Here is a 21,722-nt window from a genome sequence, read left to right as displayed (position 1 = left end):
ACAAATAATCAACGTGATAACCGACTTCGTATAATGCATACATGCATGCATATATATAGTATAACCTTACCAGCTAATCTAGATAATCACGGATGGACAGGCCTAATCCGGATACAAAACGTAAGGCCCAAGATGCAACACAAATGGACTCAACAATTCCTTATCGGAAACCGGTGATCCAAGAAATTCACAAATATCAAACTCCAAAAGATTTGATTCAAACTCAAGAAGTTGTGGAAAGTGGGTTTGTTCATGAAATCAAGTCTTCAAGATGCAAAAAGATGAGAAAAAAAGGAAGAAGAAGATCAATCGCAAAAACAAGCGGGTTTATTCACAAAAATCATCAAATATTGTTGTGAAATCTAAATCCATGAAGCAAATTTGGGTTCCAAAGCAACAATCTCCAAATGTTGCATTAAATTTGAAGTCAAAACCCAAAAGTGTTGGTGGTTCTTTTGAAGATGTTCTTGGTTTGATGAAGAACACGAAGAACACGAAGAACGAGTTGTACATCTCGCATAATGGATGGTACAATGTTCAAATTGGAGATTTTCTTGTTCTGACAAAAGAACCAAGATCTTCTAAATTGATTCGTTCGTTGAAAACGACACTCGATTCGTCAAAAAGGTATCTCAAATTCTCAAATGGATTCCAAAACGTCCATGATTTCGATTCGTACTTTTCGTTTTTCATTTTTGATCGATTTGCCACATTGGATCTAATCTGTTTCAACCCCATAGTTGATCCAATTATTTTTGTTTAGATCAAAAATTCAAAAATCACAATTATTTTTACTCAATCATTCGAAATTCACTGTTCATCTAAATTTGATTTCAAAGCCCAATCCTAATTTCTATTAATCATTTCGATTTTAAGGCCCAAATTGGTAAGTCTTCACTGTTCATTGATCAATTATTGGGAGCCCACTGATTCATTAAATTCATTCGAAAGATATGGTGTTCGTCGTCATAGGCTTTACTCGTTTGTACATTCTGAAATCACATGTCTCGATTTTTTGATCATTAAATTCTTGAGTTCCGATTACGATTTGTAGTCTCTTACTAATCGACTAGAAGTATCTGGTAATCTCAGCTTATGAATCAATTTTATATAAGGTGTTTAATCATAAAATCGATCATGATTAAGTCGCTGATAAAGACATCAAAAATTAGTTCTTTAATCTTGATGAAATTGGTCAAGAATACTTGAAGAATATGTGAAGAACAGTTGTGTAAACATGATTTTGATATGCAATTTGATGATTTAATCATCAATTTGGTGTTTGTTGACTTTTAAGATCGAAAAGTCAAAGTCGACTTTTGACTGTTGATTGATATATCCGATTCAATAGAATGTTACCATTCGACTTCAATGGTAGATGTATGTTCGAATCCACAAGGAAGGAAGTATTGAAATCAAATTTGCCTTATATGGTGTTGATTTTTCGTATCTGATATCAAGTTGTGGGTCAAAGCCGATTCTGAATGATAGATTTGTTTGGAACAGTTTACTTGATGTTCGAATCATTGTGTTGGGTTGAGTAACAGTTGGAGTCGATGTTCGAAGGCGAAATAAGGATCGATGGTTGCTACTCCTTGCTTGTAACTGGTATTGATTTGATATCGATGCTTGATAACGAACAGAAGGTTTGGGAACGAAAAGAGCTTGGACTTGGATTCATTGATTTGGAAACGAAATAGGATGGGTTGTTCAGTGATGACGAAGGCTTGATTGAAGAATTGATGTTATTTGGAGTTAAAGGTATTGACGAATTCGTCAATTGGGAGGAATGGAACTCTATGGTTTTTGATTTTAGATTTTCGAAGGTTTTGATAACGAACTGGAAAGATTTTGGAGTCGACGGCCTTTATTAACGAATTCTTTGGGATCAAAGAACGAAAGCTGAGACTTTGATTTCAAATGGCTATACTTGATGTGTTAACGAAAACATGAAATCGTGATGGCGAAGGGTCCCTGTGATGGTCAATGTTTCATTCGCGAATGGCTATTGATTTTGGTCCTGTATTGATAAGCGAAAGTTTTTGGTTTGGGAAGAACTGTAAGAACGAATTTTTGATTCAGTGAGGAATTGAATGATTAAGACTTGATTCAGAGGCTTCGAATGCCTTCGATTTCATTAATCAGTGTGAAAATTTTCCGTTGATTTAGTGCTATGATTGAATCTAACTAACGGTGATGTTGGTTTCTAACGAAGGGTTGCTTTGAAATTAACGAAGGGTGCAGATGATTTCTAACGAAGGGGTAATTAAAACTAACGAAGAGGAAGGAAAACATAAAGTTTCGAAAATGGTCCCTGGTGTTTCGATAGTTTTGCATATGATAAAAGCTTCGTTAGTTTTGAAGACAAATGGAAAAGTTTCGTAAGCAGTCCCTATAATTTCGACAATTTGGCAATAAGTATCCAATTTCAACAAAGGATTGTTTTTGCTGAGAAGTTGAAGAATGTTCATTTCTGGTCCCTACAGTTTGTGCGAATTTACGCTTTATGCCCAGTTTCGCAAATGGGATAGAGTTTCGTATATTTGGCTGTTTTTGGCGCAATAGGTCCCTGCAAGTTTCAGAAAGTGACAATTTCTACCTGGTTTTTGAAAAATCTTGCAACTTTCACCCAAAAAGTCAAAAAAATTCATAAATTGGAAATTTTTTGTGGCTTTTTCGTGATTGTTTTTCCGTGCAAGATTTTTGGTGTTTCATTTTTGGAACACATCAAGGGGGAGTTTTGTAAAGTTCATTCCTCGAGCGCTTCTCACCCTTAATGGGTTTTATAATCATTTTTTGATTATAAAAGGGGGAGAATGATGGGTATTCGAAGCAGATCTTTCATTTGCGGATTTGAAGACCGGTGTTTACTTCGAGAGGGAGTTTGGTCTTGATCGCGCGTGCTCGTTGGAGATTGAAGCCGGACATCCAATCCTAACTTTGAGGGGGAGAATGTAAGGGTGCAAAGTCACTCTTGGATGTTATGAGGGCTTACTCCTTTGTGTGTGCATAATGAGTTGTCTTTCCTTTATAAGGAAGTGAGTGACACTCATTTTATCTAATGAACATTTTGAGAGATTAGTTTAGAGAGAGAATTTTCAAAACCCATTTTGTACTCTTTCTATGAAACTAATGAGAGCTTAAAATAATTATTTAGATCTTGTGTTCATGTTCTTGATTTTACTTGATAATTCACTAAATCATTCTTAATTCCGCACATGCCATCATAATCAACACCACTACATCTTCCTGCATCGCCTCCAATTGCGCCTCCCGAATCCGCTCCAGGAGCGGAGTCACTACTATCATCCTCAGACAAATATCCCTGATCGGGACCGCGAATGCCTTGCGGCTAAGGGCATCGGCCACAACATTGGCCTTTCCCGGGTAGTAGAGGATCTCGCAATCGTAATCCTTCATCACGTCTAACCACCGCCGCTGCCTCATGTTCAGATTTGGCTGGTCTATTAAGTACCTCAGGATCTTGTGATCCGTGTAAATAGTACAGCGGAACCCATTGAGATAGTGTTGCCAAATCTTGAGGGGAAAAACACTACCCCCAACTCTACATCGTGTGTCGGGTAATTCGCCTCGTGAGGCTTCAACTGCCTCGAGGCGTAAGCGATGACGTGCCCTCTTTGCATCAAAACTGCGCCTAAGCCCGAGATAGACGCGTCACAGTAAACTACAAAATCCTCGACAACCTCTGGCAGGGTCAAGATCGGTGCCTAGCACAACTTCTGCCTCAAAGTCTCGAACGCTGCCTGCTGCTCAGGCCCCCAGCGAAAAACGACAGTCTTCTTCGTCAATCGGGTCAGGAGTACTGCTATCTTGGAGAAATCCTGAATGAATCTCTGATAGTACCCAACTAAATCGAGGAAGCTCTGAATCTCGTATGGAGACCTCGGAAACTCCCACCTTATCACGGCCTCCACCTTAGCCGGATCGACCAGAATACCGTTCTGGGTTACAAGGTGCCCCAGAAATTGCACCTCGCGCAGCCAAAACTCGCACTTGGAGAACTTTGTGTACAACCTCTCCCTCCTCAGGGTATCCAACACCTCTCGCAACTGCTCCTCATGCTGCTCCAGGGTCTTGAACTAGACCAGGATATCATCAATAAACACTATCACCGATCGGTCTAACATTGGCCTGCACACGCGGTTCATGAGGTCCATGAACGCGGCTGGGGCATTGGTGAACCCAAAAGGCATCACCACGAACTCGTAGTGCCCAAATCGAGTCCGAAAGGCCGTCTTCTGCACATCCTCCTCCCTGACCCTCATCTGGTGGTATCTCGAGAGCAGATCAATATTGGAAACCAAGAAGCCCCCTGAAGATGATCAAATAAATCATCGATCCTTGGGAGTGGATAACGGTTCTTCACCGTTAGCTTGTTCAACTCCTCGTAGTTGATACACATCCGGTGTGACCCCTAGGTGAGCTACTCTGTCAGATAAATCCCTTGTATAACAGCTCCTGCGGCTATGTAGATAACTCCTGCATCTCTGGTGGGCTAATCGATATGGTGTTTTGGCTATGGGAACTGCGCATGGATCCAGATCGATTCGGAACTCCACCTGCCTCTCCGGAGGCACCCCAGGTAAATCCTCCGGAAACACGTGTGGGTACTCACGAATAACTGGCACCTCATCAATTGCCGCTCTATCCTGCTCTCGTGTATCCATAACGTATGTGACAAACCCAGAGCATCCCTACTGGAGGTAACGTCTGGCCCTAGCAGCTGAACATAAAACAAGACTGCGCTGAGCTCTCTCTCCCTAGACCACCAACTCTCCCCAGCTTGGGGTCCACTCTCGCACTAGCTGATGCTCACAATCAATCAATGCCCCATTGGGGCTCAACCAGTCCATCCCTACTATGACTTTGTTCCCACGCAAAGGGATGGGAACCAAGTCAATAGAGTAGCACTCACTATACATCCTCAAAACATGATCTCGATGAACCCTCGATGCCTGGATGGACCGCTCATCTACAATATCAAACTCTAGTGGGTAGTCTAGCACGCTCAGAGACTCAGCAAACTTCTTGCTGAGCGCAAGAGATACGAAAGATCGGGTGGCCCCCAAATCAAATAGCACTAAAATAGGAATATAGTTCACGAGGAACGATCGTAAAACAAGACATGTAAAATATAAGTACCGACATTAGCATAAAATAAGAGTTAAGGGAAAGAAACATACCCATCACCACATCTGGTGCGGCCCGCGCCTCCTCGGCGGTCAACTATAAGGCTCGGCTCCTCACCACTAGAGCATCCGTCTTGCCCTGAGGACCATCTGTGATCCGCAGGCTCGCTGGAGCGGGTGCCACCACTGGCGCTCATGATGCTAGACTCGGGCAGTGGGCCTTCTTGTGGCCCCTCTGATTGCAATGAAAGCAAATCAGGTCAGATGTCTGAATAGTAGGAGTGGGGGGTGGTACAATCCTTGCTAAAGTGCCCGGTCTTGCCTCACTTATAGCAGCCTGAGCTTCCCGACCTACAAACTCCCTCATGTGGCTTGCCGTATCTCCTACAACGGCTCCGGCCCGGATGGCCCTTCGAGCTCGAGTCGAATCCATTGGGTTTCTTCGCAGAAACCCACTCGTCGGCCCAGACTGCACCTTCCTCTTCCCTATATGCTCCATATCAATCTCCCGCTCGCGTGCCCTGGCTATTATGTCATCCAGTGTCGGGCACGCCGAGTAACTAACAAACTTCCTTATATCTGATCTCAACATGTCTTGGTATCGAGTCTTCTTCATCTCCTTATCAGCCGCGTACTGGGGCACCAACAAGGTGTTGGATAAGGTGTCTAAGTCCATAACTTATTTGGTATATACTTGACCCGACCCGGCATGGTCCATTTGGGTTGCACTTCACCCGAACTAGTTATGGATAATTTTATGAGAGTTGTATACTTACGATTTATTAATATATTATAAGTTATAATATATTAATATAAAGTCATGTTACTTAATTAGTTTTAATCTTGAATTAATTATGAATTAATTTAGTGATTAAAAGGAAGACTAATTAAATCATGGGCTATTATATTTATATGGTGTGGGCTAACACTCATTTGGAATGGGCTAAGCTTATATGGAAGTCCATGGATGATCCATGGAGCTTTTACCCATGGATCCTTGGAAGAGGAAAAGACATGGGTTATTAGGGTTTCACCCTAACCATGTACACTATATAAACAAGCTTATGTTGCATGAAAAAGACACTAATGTGTGTGTAAGTGTGGTGGCCAAAATCAAGAGTTAGTATACTCTCTCATACATTTTCCAAGTTTGGTGTGATTTGTGATTTCCATTTGAGGCATTCACATTATTGGTGCTTGGCTCTCAAACTCCAAGGAATCAACAATCAACAAAAGGTATGTAATTCATCTAGTTCTTTTATGGTTAAAAGTACCCCATGCCATGCTAGATAGGTTATAAACCTTGGAAAATGATATTTTGCATGTATCTTAGACAAACATAGATCCAAGGTTTAATAGGGTTGCATGTACACTTAGGAAGTGTTAGAATGCTCAAAACCCAACAGTGGTATCAGAGCCTAGGCTTGTTTGTTTGATACTTGATGCAAAATAGTGATAAAAGGTCGATTTTTTTGCTGTCTGACTGATGAACTCGCCGAGTCCATGGGGGGACTCGCCGAGTTCATGTGTAAACTCATCCTACTCGGCGAGTAGGTTCGTGCACTCGGCGAGTAGGAGCCTCAGAATGCAGATTTTCGACTTTTGCTGCTGGAAATGGACTAGAAACATTACCCTAAACTGTTTTGGTGTTTTAAAACTTGTTTTAGTTGGTGTAATGGTTGTTCTAATCCATTTACAATAGCTTATATCAAAATTTCATGCTTTGTATGTGTTCATATAATTCTTGAAACTTTGATGATCATGTTCATGTTCTTATGAATTTAGAAGATGATAGGAATTATTTGCTGAATTGTTTAGGATTAATTCTTGATCATTTATGTGTTTTAATGGAGTCCATAATTTGTCCTCAAGTTATGGATATCCAAAGGTCACTTCTTTTAAACACACAATTAAAACACATAAGTTACATGGAAATGAAGAGTCTTCATTTTTATGAACCTTTAATTCATAAGTTATGAAATGAAAAGTTTTGAATAGTTTCAAAACTTGTCCTCAAGTTTTGGAATTTGTAAAGTTACACACACTTTAATATACTTTAATTCCAAACCCTTAGAGTTTTAAAAGTTAAAATTCAACCCTTATACTATTTATAACATTAATGGTTAATTATTATATATATGTATAAGATTAAAGTCGTCTTACCGCTAGTACGCCTCATTCACGAAGCCAGTCTATAAGGTGGGTATAAGGTTGTTGCCTATAAAATGGCAACTTAATGGGTGTCCACTCTCACCCACCGCTTGCTTGACTGGTGGAGGGTCGTTAGCCGAACGGGTAAGACAAGGACTTATAAATTCTCATTAAAAGTATGATGAATATTATAAAGTAACTAAACCTTTTATAAATTCCCAATCTTAGTTACTTTAGGAAAATGTGAATATGGTGCTAACCCATGAAATTCACACTTTGTACCTTACCAAGTCGTTGGTGGAGCATGTGTGGTTAACCGGCACACTAACTTGGACTAGTAAGGATCACGAAGGGTGACTTAATGTTTATCATAGATCGGTGGAGCGTGTGTGGTTAACCGGCACATTGATTAGGTGATAATATTAAGGGTACCAAGTGAATTTGCATGGTTATTCACACCTTGTTTTGTGATCCTCGGCATCCCAGTCACAAAACTTGAAGGGCACAATCAAGATTGAAACATGCCATTGAAAAGTTCAATGAATCTCAAAAGAATCTAGGAATTTCAAAAACCAATAAAACCTAATAGTTCATTTCGTTTTCATGGTGGAAATTGGTGAATCGTCATTCACCTACCTTCAAATATATTATAGCTTAGATTACGGCATCCCTCTTCTAAGTTATAATATATTGTGTTGGATCCTAGCCTTAATATTACATTTGGGTGTATTATTAAGGATTCGATATATCTAATCTAAACTTGTTTTCTTCTTTTCAGATGTCTTCCAACAACAACGCTTCGGGCTCTAACCCTACTGGCTCCTTTTCCCTCATGAACCTTTGTGGGAGGGTCATCTTTGATGGTTCCAACTTCATGGATTGGATCCGGAACATCAGGATGGTTACTCGTTACGAGGACAAGGAATATGTCCTCGATAAGGAGCTAAAGGAGCTTGATGAGTCCACTGCTACTCCTGAGGAGGTCGCTGAGTATCAGGCACATGAAAGAGATGCCACCAAGGTGGCATGCATCATGATGGCCACCATGACAGCTGAACTCCAAAAGTCCTATGAGGACTATTACCCTTTTGAGATGCATCAGGATCTGATGGAAAGGTACCATCAGAGTGCTCGTCAAGAGCGGTATGAAATTATCTCCTCCATGATCACTACCCGTATGAAGGATAGCGAACCAATCACGAGCCACATGCAGAAAATGCAAAGGTATGTGGACCGTCTAATGAAACTGAATGTGAACTTCCCTGAGGAGTTGGCAATTGATATCATTTTGCACTCCTTGCCCTCGTGTTATGATCAATTTCGTATGACATACCACATGAACAAGGAGGAAGTCACACTCAGTAAGCTTCAAGGACTTCTGAAGACTGCCGAAAGTGGTCTTAAGAGTAAGTCGGTTGCTACTCCTACTCCTACTACTACCCCTGTTTTGGCTATCGGGCAAGGCAAATGGAAGAAGAGGAAGCACCCTTCGAAGGGTACCAAGGGAAAGTCCCTTGAAGGCTCCTCATCTGGAACCAAAGGTGGTTCTATCACTCCTTCTGCCATCCCTAAGGATGCTGAATGCTTCTACTGTCAAAATAAGGGGCACTGGAAGCGAAACTGCCCAAAGTACTTGCAGGATGTCAAGGATGGGAAAGTGAAACCATCCCATGCAGGTATTTACACTATATTGTCTAATAACTCACCATATTCTAATTCTTGGGTTCTTGATACAGGTTGTGGTATTCACATCTGTTGTGACTTGCAGGGCCTAAGAAGAAGTGAGGATGTGGAGCACGGAAAGATAAACTTAATCATGGGGAACAAGAACGTTGCACCTGTTACCAAGATTGGAGTTTATACTTTGTTGCTAGATAGTGGGTTAAAGTTAGATTTGAATAAATGTGTGTACTCGTCTGAAATGGCGAGGAATATTATTTCCTTTCATGCTTTGTACAAACAAGGTTTTACCTTTTCTTTTGATAATGAAGTTGGTAGTGTTAATGCTTTCTTTAATAATATTCTTTATTTTAAAGCATTACCTTGTGATGGTGTGTATGAAGCTGTATCGGTTGTAGATAATTTAGGAAATAATGTATTATGTATTGATTCTTCTACTAGCTTGGATAAAGCATCTTTGTGGCATTGTCGTCTTGGACATGTAAGCAAGAAACGCATAGGCCAGCTCCAAAAGGATGGAGTCTTGGAGTCGTTCGACCTCAAGTCGGATGATAGTTGTGAGTCTTGTCTACTTGGAAAAATGTCAAAATCACCCTTCACTGGTACTTGTGCAAGGGGTGAGGGTTTGTTGGACCTTATACATACTGATGTGTGTGGACCATTCAAAACCGCCACAAGGGATGCTAATCGCTATTATGTGACTTTTATTGATGATTTTAGTAGATATGGTTATGTCTACTTAATCAAACATAAGTCAGAAACTTTTGAAAGGTTTAAAGAGTTTAAACAGGAAGTAGAAAATCAATTGGGCAGGAACATTAAGATGCTTCGATCCGATCGAGGTGGTGAGTATCTTAGTACTGAGTTCCTCGACTATCTTAAGGAGTGTGGGATTGTCTCACAATTGACACCTCCCAGGACACCACAGCTGAATGGTGTAGCTGAGAGGCGCAATCAAACTTTGTTGGACATGGTTCGCTCTATGATGAGTCGAGCTTCGCTACCAATCTCTTTTTGGGGGTATGCCTTAGAGACTGCCGCCCACATCCTTAATCTAGTCCCTACAAAGAAGGTTGCCAAAACACCTCATGAAATGTGGACTGGGAAAGTTCCCAATCTAGACCATATCAAGATTTGGGGTTGCGAGGCTTTCGTGAGGCGCGAAACTCATGACAAGCTCGAACCTCGAAGTGAAAGGTGTATTTTCATCGGCTATCCACAAAAATCCTTTGGTTACTTCTTCTACAGACCCAACGAGAATGTGGTCTTTGTGGCTAGGAGAGGGGTCTTTCGAGAGAGAGAATTTATAAGCCAAGGAGACAGTGGGAGGCAAATTGACCTTGAAGAAATTCAAGACTCAATTGGTGAAGGAACCTCAAACACTAGCAATCAACTTGAGGAGGAAATTCTTGTTGATCCAGCTGACGAATCTATACTTCCGAGGCGTTCCACAAGGGTTAGGAACACACCTGAGTTTTATTATGGATTTCATATTACTACGGAAGGTGATACATTTATCAGTGACAGTACACTGGTAAATCTGGATGAACCTAACAGTGTCAAGGAAGCCATGGCAGGCCCAGTCTGCTAAATGGAAGGAGGCTATGGACAGCGAGATACAGTCCATGTATGACAATCAAGTTTGGAACTTGGTTGACAATGTACCAGGCCGTAAGACAGTCGGGTGCAAATGGATCTTCAAGAAGAAGACCGACATGGATGGGAAGGTGCACACTTATAAGGCTCGACTGGTTGCGAAGGGGTTTTCTCAGACTCAGGGTATTGATTATGATGAAACCTTTTCATCAGTAGCAAAGATTAAGTCTATTAGGGTTATGCTAGCCATTGCTGCATTTCATGATTATGAAATATGGCAAATGGATGTCAAAACCGCTTTCCTTAACGGAAAGTTGGCTGAGGATGTTTACATGAATCAGCCAGAAGGTTTTGTCAGTGCAGAGTACCCCAATAGAGTGTGCAAGCTTGAGAAATCCATTTATGGATTGAAACAAGCATCTCGAAGTTGGAATCTTTGTTTCGATGAGAAGGTCAAAGAGTTTGGTTTCTCAAGAAGTGAAGATAAGTCCTGCGTGTATGTCAGAGCTAGTGGGAGTATAGTTAGCTTTTTGGTACTGTATGTGGATGACATACTACTCATAGGAAATGACATCCCAACCTTGCAGGAGGTTAAGTCCTGGCTTGGGAAGTGCTTTGCTATGAAGGACCTTGGAGAAGCTACCTATATCCTAGGGATAAGGATATTAAGAGAAAGGAGTAAAAGACTAATTGGACTTAGTCAGAGTATTTACTTGGATAAGGTGTTGAAAAGGTTCAACATGCAGAATTCCAAGAAAGGAGAATTACCGATCCAAAGCAATGCCAAACTGAGCAAGGCTCAGAGCCCGAGTACAGAAGATGAGATAGCTGAGATGAGTCGATTACCTTATGCTTCCGCTGTTGGTTCGATCATGTATGCTATGACTTGTACCCGTCCTGATGTGGCCTTCTCTTTGAGCATGGTCAGCAGATATCAGGGGAACCCTGGCAAGGCTCATTGGACTGCGGTAAAGAATATTCTCAAGTACCTGCGGAGGACTAAGGATTGGATCCTTACCCTTGGTGGGAGTGATGACTTGAGAGTAGTAGGGTATAGTGATGCTAGCTTTCAGACTGATAGGGATAACTTCCGCTCTCAGTCGGGCTGGGTCTTTACCTTAAATGGAGGGGCAATCACTTGGAAGAGTTCCAAACAGGAGACTGTAGCTGATTCGACTTGTGAATCAGAGTACATAGCAGCGAGTGAAGCGGCAAAGGAGGCGATATGGCTGAGGAACTTCATCGGAGACCTTGGAGTTGTACCAGCTATTAAGGAGCCTATGGAGATTTTCTGTGACAGCAATAGTGCGGTTGCCTTAGCCAAGGAACCAAGAGATCATGGCAGATCCCGACACATTGACAGAAATTATCACTTCATAAGACACAAGATAGAAGAGGGACTCCTCATGGCAAAGAGGGTATCGTCAGATGAGAACCCTGCGGATCCCCTTACGAAGGGACTGACGAGGGTTAAGCATTTGCAGCATGCGAGGCGCATCGGGCTGAGGGACGATATTAGTTTTACAGATTAGATAATTTTTTCTGAAACTTGTAAAATGTAATCGACGTTTGATGATGAATAAAATGTGTGATTTATTTATGAGTAAAGTGTTACTATCATTGTCAATTATTTACTATTGTTTCAGTTTTGCATGTTTTGACTTCCAGAATAATTAATTTATTCAAACTTCCACAATCAGTCATACGTCGGAAGTAGGTATGAATCAAGATTGTCATGAATTGGGTTTGTAGATGGCTAAAGGTGTTTAGACATAGCAATGGTTGCTACAACGTTCATGAGTGCTCATAAGTTATGAGTATTGGAATAAACCCACGCTCACTTGTATCACTTCATGGAATTTATCTCGAGTGATCGTGAGACGGTAATATCATATAAGTCTTCAAACCTAGAGATATGAGTTGTTACCTATGAGTTGGTTGTGCATTGATTGCACGTAAACGCATCAGTAACTTGATGTTATAAAACGTGCCTTTGTGTGCAGTTCAATAAGTAGTAGAACAAGCATATGAGTCGAAGTTTATCTGTTCCTTCTAGAAATAGAAGCGATATCTGGGCCCCTCGATGATTTTGTGTTGACCCATGTACCGGGCCCGGTCAGAACTAAATTGATGTGTTCAGTTAAGTTCTTTGTCAAACAAATCGGAAATCGAGAAACAACTGCTAGACAATAAGTAAGACATTGTTCCATGTATTTGTCCGGCTGATATCATGAGAGCAGAGGATTATATGATCACTTATCTAAAATGGCGCTTCATAGTTCACAAGAGTTTTCGAGAGCTACGATTGCCGGTTGGTTCCTGAAGTAATATAGGCAAATACAGTTATTAGACTTATCCAAGTGGGAGTCTGTTGGATAAGGTGTCTATGTCCATAACTTATTTGGTATATACTTGACCCGACCCGGCATGGTCCATTTGGGTTGCACTTCACCCGAACTAGTTATGGATAATTTTATGAGAGTTGTATACTTACGATTTATTAATATGTTATAAGTTATAATATATTAATATAAAGTCATGTTACTTAATTAGTTTTAATCTTGAATTAATTTAGTGATTAAAAGGAAGACTAATTAAATCATGGGCTATTATATTTATATGGTGTGGGCTAACACTTATTTGGAATGGGCTAAGCTTATATGGAAGTCCATGGATGATCCATGGAGCTTTTACCCATGGATCCTTGGAAGAGGAAAAGACATGGGTTATTAGGGTTTCACCCTAACCATGTACACTATATAAACAAGCTTATGTTGCATGAAAAAGACACTAATGTGTGTGTAAGTGTGGTGGCCAAAATCAAGAGTTAGTATACTCTCTCATACATTTTCCAAGTTTGGTGTGATTTGTGATTTCCATTTGAGGCATTCACATTATTGGTGCTTGGCTCTCAAACTCCAAGGAATCAACAATCAACAAAAGGTATGTAATTCATCTAGTTCTTTTATGGTTAAAAGTACCCCATGCCATGCTAGATAGGTTATAAACCTTGGAAAATGATATTTTGCATGTATCTTAGACAAACATAGATCCAAGGTTTAATAGGGTTGCATGTACACTTAGGAAGTGTTAGAATGCTCAAAAACCAACACAAGGCCCTCTCCCTGAATTTGGCAGTGATCTTCGCCACAATCTCAATCGTCTGTCTCATGTCCTCAGTGGTTGGGCCTCCTAGTGCATAACCAACCTCCTCCCACCAGTACCTAGCTCGATCGCTCAAACATCCCGCCACAAACCTGACCTTTGACCCCTCAGGGCAGAACGTCTAGCTGCAATGGGTTCCTTCACTCCCGAGAAATCTGGTGCTCTACATCCCCAGAAGTCCTTGAAGGGAGAGTGTGCGGGCCCCAGACGGGGTGGCTGCCATATCGCTCCTGAAGGCCTTGAGACGATCCTCCATCAGCTCAATGATGCCCTCTTTGATGGACCCAAAAATCACCGAGGGCGCATCGAGGATGCCTCTAGTATTCTCAGATGCTATGAACTCTTGCAGACCATCATCAATCGGTTCTGAACTCGTACCGGACCCAGATCTTGAACCTCCTGCTCCATGACATGTCACCACCATACCCGAGAGTTTGTCTGAATCCCTCAAACCAAGGCTCTAATACCAACTTATAACATCCCAAAAAATACGACCCAAAAATTTCATTTTTATGTTTATCAAATCATAACACGAACAACATTGTTTTCAAAACCATGACGACACAAAATAGTTTTAGTTGTACAAACCAGACAGTACATAGAAAGTCATCATCAGAGTATAAATCCCAAAATATCGAATGCGGAAAATCAAAGTGTGATGCGATGCGATCAAGCCGGTCCTTTCCCCTTCGAGCTGGAGGTACTTGAAACACAAACTGAACCAGTAAGCACAACGCTTAGTGAGTTTCCCCCACCATACCACATACAACATAACATACTGTTAGGCATATCCGGGTGCCCCACCTACCCTGCTGAGCTTATTTGGGTGCTCAACCTACCCTGCCAGGCATATCTGGGTGCCCGACCTACCCTTGTCAGGCATATCTGGGTGCCCGACCTACCCTTTGGTCTTATTCCAACCGATTACGGGGTCTATCTCACCCCTACCACTTCCATATAAAATCATGCATATCTTACATAAACATCAAACAATACATACCACCTTAGTAATTATCACAAAGACAATCATTCAGCTATATCAATACTAGTGGGCCGGCCTTGGTACCTTCGACCCACGGATTCTACGAAGGGAGACCCACCTCAACTATGAATACCGAATCATACTCCGTGGATGACTTGGGGATTCTCTCCTTAGAGCACAACAACTTCCTAATTAGTTATTGGATCCAAATATAACTCCAAAGGTCTAATTCTACCACATAAGGCAAAGGTTCCCTAATCTTTGTCCTATTGGGCCTCTTCCTCCGAAGGCCCAACTTTCATAATAAAATGTCCAAGCCCAACTAATTAGGCTTTAAGGCCCAATACAATAATCCCAATCCTAGGCACAAGGGTATCAGTCCATATGTGGGTTTGAGGCCCACCAATTCTAAGCCCAACACTCACGACCCATAAAACAACCCTAGGCCCACTATACGAGTATGCGAGGCGTACGCAGCATGTACGCCCAGCGTACGCTGACCTTGACCAGAAGCGGGAAGCTGACCTGGTATGCCCAATGTTCCTGCCAGCCACCCTAAGATCCTTCTTTTGACTTAACCCATTAAGTCCTAACATCCAGAACATTGATTTAGGCTCATAACAACGTCCTAAACCATAAAGTTATGAACTTTATGCTTTTTCATGCATGGATGGGGATTAAGACACACATTAAGTCCATAAGCTCACTTAGTGGCCATCTAGCACTTACATGATTAAGGCTAAACCATCAAGATCCAATTTTTATGGTTCTAAACACCTCCAAGAGTCAAAAAGGACATCTCATTTGGACAGAATCTTCTAAAACTCAAAGGACCTCAAGTATGGGACCAAAATGTGACATAAAATACCCCAAAACTAGATCTAAGCATGAAATGATCAAGTTTAAACCTATATACCTCAAATGGGTCAGAAATGATGCCAAACTTCTGGATCTACAAGCCCTTTTCAAGTCCTTGCTCCTTCTTCATCAAAACCACCAAAATAACACCAAAATGCTCAAAGTAAGCTCAAGATACATGCAAGGGGGTTAGGGTTCGAGTTGGACACTTTGAGGGCAATGGAGGCTGAGAGGATAAGGGTTTGGAGGGATATAAGATGCTTAAATAGGGTGCAAACCCTAAAATTTAAGGTTTGCATCTGACCAGTCTACGCCCAGCGTGCGCATGGGTACGCCCAGCGTACACATGTGGACTTTGCCTCACTTGTGTACGCCGTGCATACACCTTGTACACCCAACGTACGCCTCAACCCACAAAATCCAAATATATGCAATAATATAACTTGAATAGGAAGCAACATAAATACTTGACAATCCCGGGCATTACAAAAATAGTCGTGTTTTAATACAATCAGATGTACATCTGGAAAAACTCACAGACTATGTCGCGTCCAAGCCAGATGCGTCGTGTCCTGACCCTTTTAATAAGGGTTTTTTCGACTTAATCCATTAATCCATGGCCTAACTTTCCAGATCTTACTCTCACTGATGTATTAATGGATAAAATTTCCAAATTTATCCTTTAAATGATCCCCAACATGCAAGATCTAAACATTAACACTAAAAAATGACCTAAATGACCAAATAACTTGCATGGCTTGAAGGACATGCAGAAAGTACCAACTTTCCAAGTCCAAGAAGTCCAAAGAGCTTTCCTAGGTGCTCAAAAACTGTTGGAGTCATCTAAACTCCAAGGTCACAACTACAATGGACCAAAAAGTGACAAATATGACCAATAATAAGATCTAATGAACCAAAGAGCAAGTTAGAATTTTATACTCACAAAGTTCTAGATATGAAGTAACTTTGTTGGATCCAAACTTGAACCTTCCTTCAATGACACTAGGCGAACTTCTTGATCTCCATGCTTCACTCAAAATGGAGAAATAAGCTCACAAATCCACCAAATGCTCAAGAATTAGGGAGAAAGGGTTATGGTTTCAGGAAAAATCGCTCAAAGGGTCATGGACGTTGAGAATGAATAAACCTTTGGGGTTAATGGCCTTTAAATACCCCAAACCCCTAATAAAAACAATCAACCCACTGGGTCGGGGGCGCGTTGCGTCCCTCCCGATAAATCCGGATTTTCAGATTTTTCAGCAAATGCTTTAAATGGCTTCCTACTTTGTCTCATCCTTATACTTTCTTATGGTCTATAAAACCCAAAATTAAAGAGTGAAAAACATGATCGGAACACGGATGTTACAGTTCAAATAATCAAAACCGTATTATATGTGACCCGACTCATATGTAGGAAGCGTGCATAAAAATAAGTATGAAAATGTAAAAGAATATGTAGAAACTGTTGGATTAAGTGTCTAAGACCATAACCATATTTGATATGTACTTGATTTGATTATGAGCATGGTCCTTTTGGGTTGCCTTCACTCATGCAACTTGATAGGATGACAAGTGGAGAGAGAGTAGGATTTATTATATGAATAATAAATTGGTACTCAGAATGATTTTATTAATATATTATAAGATTAATATATTATTTGGAAATCATATTATTAATTAATAATTAATCAGAAATTAATCTAGTATTAATTTTGGGATTAAAGAAACTGATTAATAATGGAGGGACTAGATTTGCAAATCATCGATAGTTGCAAAACTGGGCTGATGGACTCCATAGAGTGGAGTGGATGAAATCCTATAGGGAGGCCCTATAGATTTCGTCCAAGGGATCTAAAGAAGAAGTCCATGGGCTGCTTAAGCCATAAGCAGGAATTAGGGTTTCCTCCAGAAACCCTAGCAGCCCACACAGCCTATATAAACCCTCCAAGACTAAGGAATTTCTCCTAAGCTTGAGAAACCCTAAGGTTGCCGATTTCTTGTCTCTCCTCTTCATCCTTGTTGTGTTGGGTGTTTGTGACTCCGTTAGAGATGCAACACTTTGGGAACTAAGCTTTCAAGGGTCAAGGATATTCAAGGTGAACTTGTTATTGCTACATAACAAGAGAGGTAACATCTAAACCCTAATTTATATGTTAATTTCGAAATTGTATATGCTAGTCTTAGGGTTATTGCTTTGGTATTCAATTTGCATGTTCAATAGAGAAAAACTTAGATCCAAAGCATTAGGGTTGCATGTACACCATAAGAATGTTGTAGAGCTCAAATCCCATCAGAAACGTAGACAAACTCGAATTTATATTGACACGTATAAAAAACAAATTTTTGTATTAAATTGATGAACAAAAGTTCTAAATTTATATTGAAAATGTTGAGCACCCCGAATTTATACTGACGTATACATAAAATAAGCACGTAAAAAATTAGTTTTTTTTAAGTTAACGAACAAAAGTTGTTGAAGATAAAATCTTAAGATCGAAAAGATTCAAACAAATAAGTAACAAGAACACGATATTAATCAAACTGGTGCTGAATGATTAACAGTCACGCCTCAGAAGAACTCGATGAAGAATTACTTCTGTTGAGGTGTTAATAGGGTTACAAAGATAATATCAGAGTTAACTAAAATATGATGCATGCATGCACCTTATATACTCTAACCCTAGCAATAACTACGAGTGGACAGGCCCAACTCGTTTATACAAACAGACTAAATAAATAGGCCCAATGACGCAATACATAATACTCAACAATCTCCCCCTTTGCGTCAATGGAGACCCTAGTCCATCAATTGTTGATTCGCTTCTACACTTCGTAGACTTTGGGAATGAAGCTTAACAGCAGCTTGAGAACCTGAATATACCACGTGATCATATCTAAGAAACACTTCACATCATCCTTGTGGTTGTCCTTGAACTTCTGAACCAGATCCAAAACAAACTCCAGACACGCAGTAGTATACAAATGCTTATCTTCAAGATAGAAGTATGACTTGTGACGGTCTGCTCCTGCGCGTTCTCTAGAAGAGTATACTACGAACCATCCTTCCTTGTAAATTTTTCTTGGCTTTAACTTATCAAAGTCCTTCGGAGCTTCCTTAGGAACAACGCTCGGTTTCTTCCTTAAAACAGTGGCAATATCCACATCCATCGATCCAACTTCTTGAATGTATGACTTGATCATAAGTTGAATATGGGATATCACAGGTTCATAATTCTCCTTCTCTCGTAGCAACATGTTGAAAAGCACCATCCAGTCATGGGGATTCAGACAAGCCAGGTCTGCGAGGGTAAATTCGTGGGCTTGACAAGCTGATCCTCTCGCAACCTTAAACTTCGCATTAGGAAAGTTTTCTGTCTCGATCGGTCCAGTGACTTTCACAGCAACAATCTTGTTCGCACTCAAAGTTTCAAACTGGGGCTTCATGTGCTTCAAGTAAAAGGCAAACAACATTTGATCTGCCCTGCTGTCAGTGAGTGGAGCATTCGCAACCTTCACAAAGGCACGAAACCGGAAAGCCTTTAGAGTGATTGGAAGGTCAAGTTGCGAATCCTAAGTGTTTTGAGTATCAAATGAGGCAACTGGATCCAACCAATATTGGCTTGGTAGATCCACAGCTTGGTTCTGGATACGCTTCAGGGTCCACTCAGGAAATAACAACATTTTTCTCTTGAGAGTGGCCTGAGCTTCCTTTTCAGCCCTTTCCTTCTCTTCTGCTTCCTTGATGATGCGAGCATATTCATCTAATTCTGCTCCGCGAGCCTTCCGCCTTTTAAGCTCGGCTTCATCAGGCTCTTTGTCTTCATCGTCATTGCCAATAAATGATTTGTTTTCAAATAGTTTTTCTTTCCCTTTGGGTTCTTGCTTGACGATAGGTTTTACAGGGGCTTTGGGAATTTCATTTCTTTGAGTATTGGAGCCACCTTCTCCCCCTTGTTTCGAAAAAGACTCCGGTTTTGAAACACCCTCCAAACGGTGTAACATAGCAAACACCAGACTAAGCTTCTCACTCAAATTCTTCTTAACAGTTATCGAAATCATCGGATCCCTAGTCTCGATGATATCGGCGAGCAGCCCTGTGACATCAGTGATACAGCTTCTCACCACTGCCCTCTCAGATAGCAAATCATTGATTTGCCTTTCAGCGTGCTGAAGCTTGACATTCAACACCTTTAATTCTTGTTCCTTCATGGCGAGAACATCCATAATTTTGTTTTCCATCGCCAAGTCATCCTGCAACTTTGTGATTTTCTCAAGGATGGAAGATTGGAATGCTTCTTGATAAGTCTGAAATACTTTGCGAAGTTCAACAAAGTTGGCTTTTTCAGCTGTGAACAAAGCACCCACATGCTGAATGGCTTTATTCGCAGCGACAGTGTTGGAGTTGTAAGTAGTATTGTAGTCCTCCATGAACTCAATGGTGTCAGCAATTAGTTTATCGACTTTTTCGGTCGTTGTTTTGCAAACTTCAGCGGAGTCAGATACGGCTTTAGACATAGTCGTAGCATTAGCAGCATGCTCTTTCGTGACTCGCTCGAGGATGGACTCAACAACAGCTTTGGAGTATGCCTCAGAAGAAGAGGCCTTGGATGCGAGAAGCAGCTGATCTATCTTCTCGTGAAGAGACTTGAGTTCTTCTTTCGTAGTAGAAGCTTCATCTTCACTGTCAATCCTTATTTGGAAATGACTGTAAGTGAATCCGCCCAAATCATCATCTTCGTCTCCAAAAATCATGTCAGGGTCGTCAGTGCGAATTGTAGAGATAGGTGGTGCAACGTGGCTTGAGAATCCTGAAGTAGTAGCCCCCGTATCAGATACGTTGACTGTACTTGCAGGTGCAGCAGAGGTTTTGGGTGGGATGGTAGAATCAGTGAAGATAGGAGTAGAAACTGGAACTGTTGTTGGTTGAGATGATACTGGTGGTGGATAAGGTGCAATGGTGATAGGGATAGAAGTAGTGGTTTTTGGTGAAGGAGGAGGAGAAGGAATAGAATCGTTAAGTGGTGGACTAACCTCATGATTCATAGTTGGATCCTTGGTGTGAACAGGTGGATCGGAGCGAACTTGATCTTCCTCCTCAGTGCGAACTGGCACTTCTTCTTCATTGCGAACTGGCTGGTTGTCTTCAATGCGAACCTCAGACTCGAGTCAGAGCTTTCGCCTTCACTCTGAGATGGAGAAGGAGTTGGAGACTTTCGCCGTCTAGCAGGCTGTTTTCGCCGTTTAGGAGCAACAGTAGATGCAGCAGGAGCCTTTCGCTTTTTGGGTTGAGGTTTCGCAGCCTCAGATGGTCCTTCCTTTGCTGTGTCTTTCTTGCTATCCTTCTTGGACCCTCTTCCTCCTTTCTTTCCCTTGTTAGCCTCAGCCAGAATCTCTTGAAATTCTGCAGTCAATGGGCGAAATCCAGATGGTTGAAGAGCGCGATAACCCTCTAAGATTTTGCTGCTGGCAGGCACATCACCGAACATGGCCTCAGGGATCGATCCGATGAAGGAAAACTTTGAGGTATCGGCCACAATGATTCCAGTAGTGTGTAAAGTTGCGATCGAAGCCATCAGTGCATCAGACATCATTGGAATTTTAAGTTGTTGAATCGCCCTGTTAACAATAATCGTCCAAAATCTCGCACAAGAAATGTCAGTGTGACGAGTGACATAATGAGTGCTCTGGATGACTTGAGCCCAGAGGATTGAACCATAATCGACATCTTGGCTAGTGTAAAGCCCATACATGAGACCATAAAGAGCTTACTTGCACAATCGCTGCCGGTGACCCTTTCAGAGAAGGCTTTGAATAGAATGGTGAACATAGCATTCCATGTGGGAGGAAGGTTGGGTTTCTTGAATTTGGAAACGGCAGTGAGAGTTTCCTTGTACCCCATTTGGTAGAACATCTCCAGGATAGCAGCATTGGGAATAGTTTCTGGGTTAACCATATTGTCAGACTGAGGAAGCCCTAACAGATTGCAGAAACGGGCTTTGGAAATCGAGGTTGTTTGGTTGTGGATGTCGAAGTAGATCCGTTGTTCATCCTTCACATAGTTTGCTGTTGTGTATGCCTTGGAGAGAATCGACATCGGAACATTCTCAAGTTGAGACATAGCGATTGTCAGAGGGGAGTAT

This window comes from Lactuca virosa, chromosome 2 (genome assembly GCF_052849685.1).
Source record: "Lactuca virosa cultivar CGN04683 chromosome 2, Lactuca_virosa_CGN04683_v6, whole genome shotgun sequence".
NCBI classification, from domain to species: domain Eukaryota; kingdom Viridiplantae; phylum Streptophyta; class Magnoliopsida; order Asterales; family Asteraceae; genus Lactuca; species Lactuca virosa.
The sequence above is the reverse complement of the archived record's forward strand: the minus strand, read 5'-3'. Positions refer to the sequence as shown.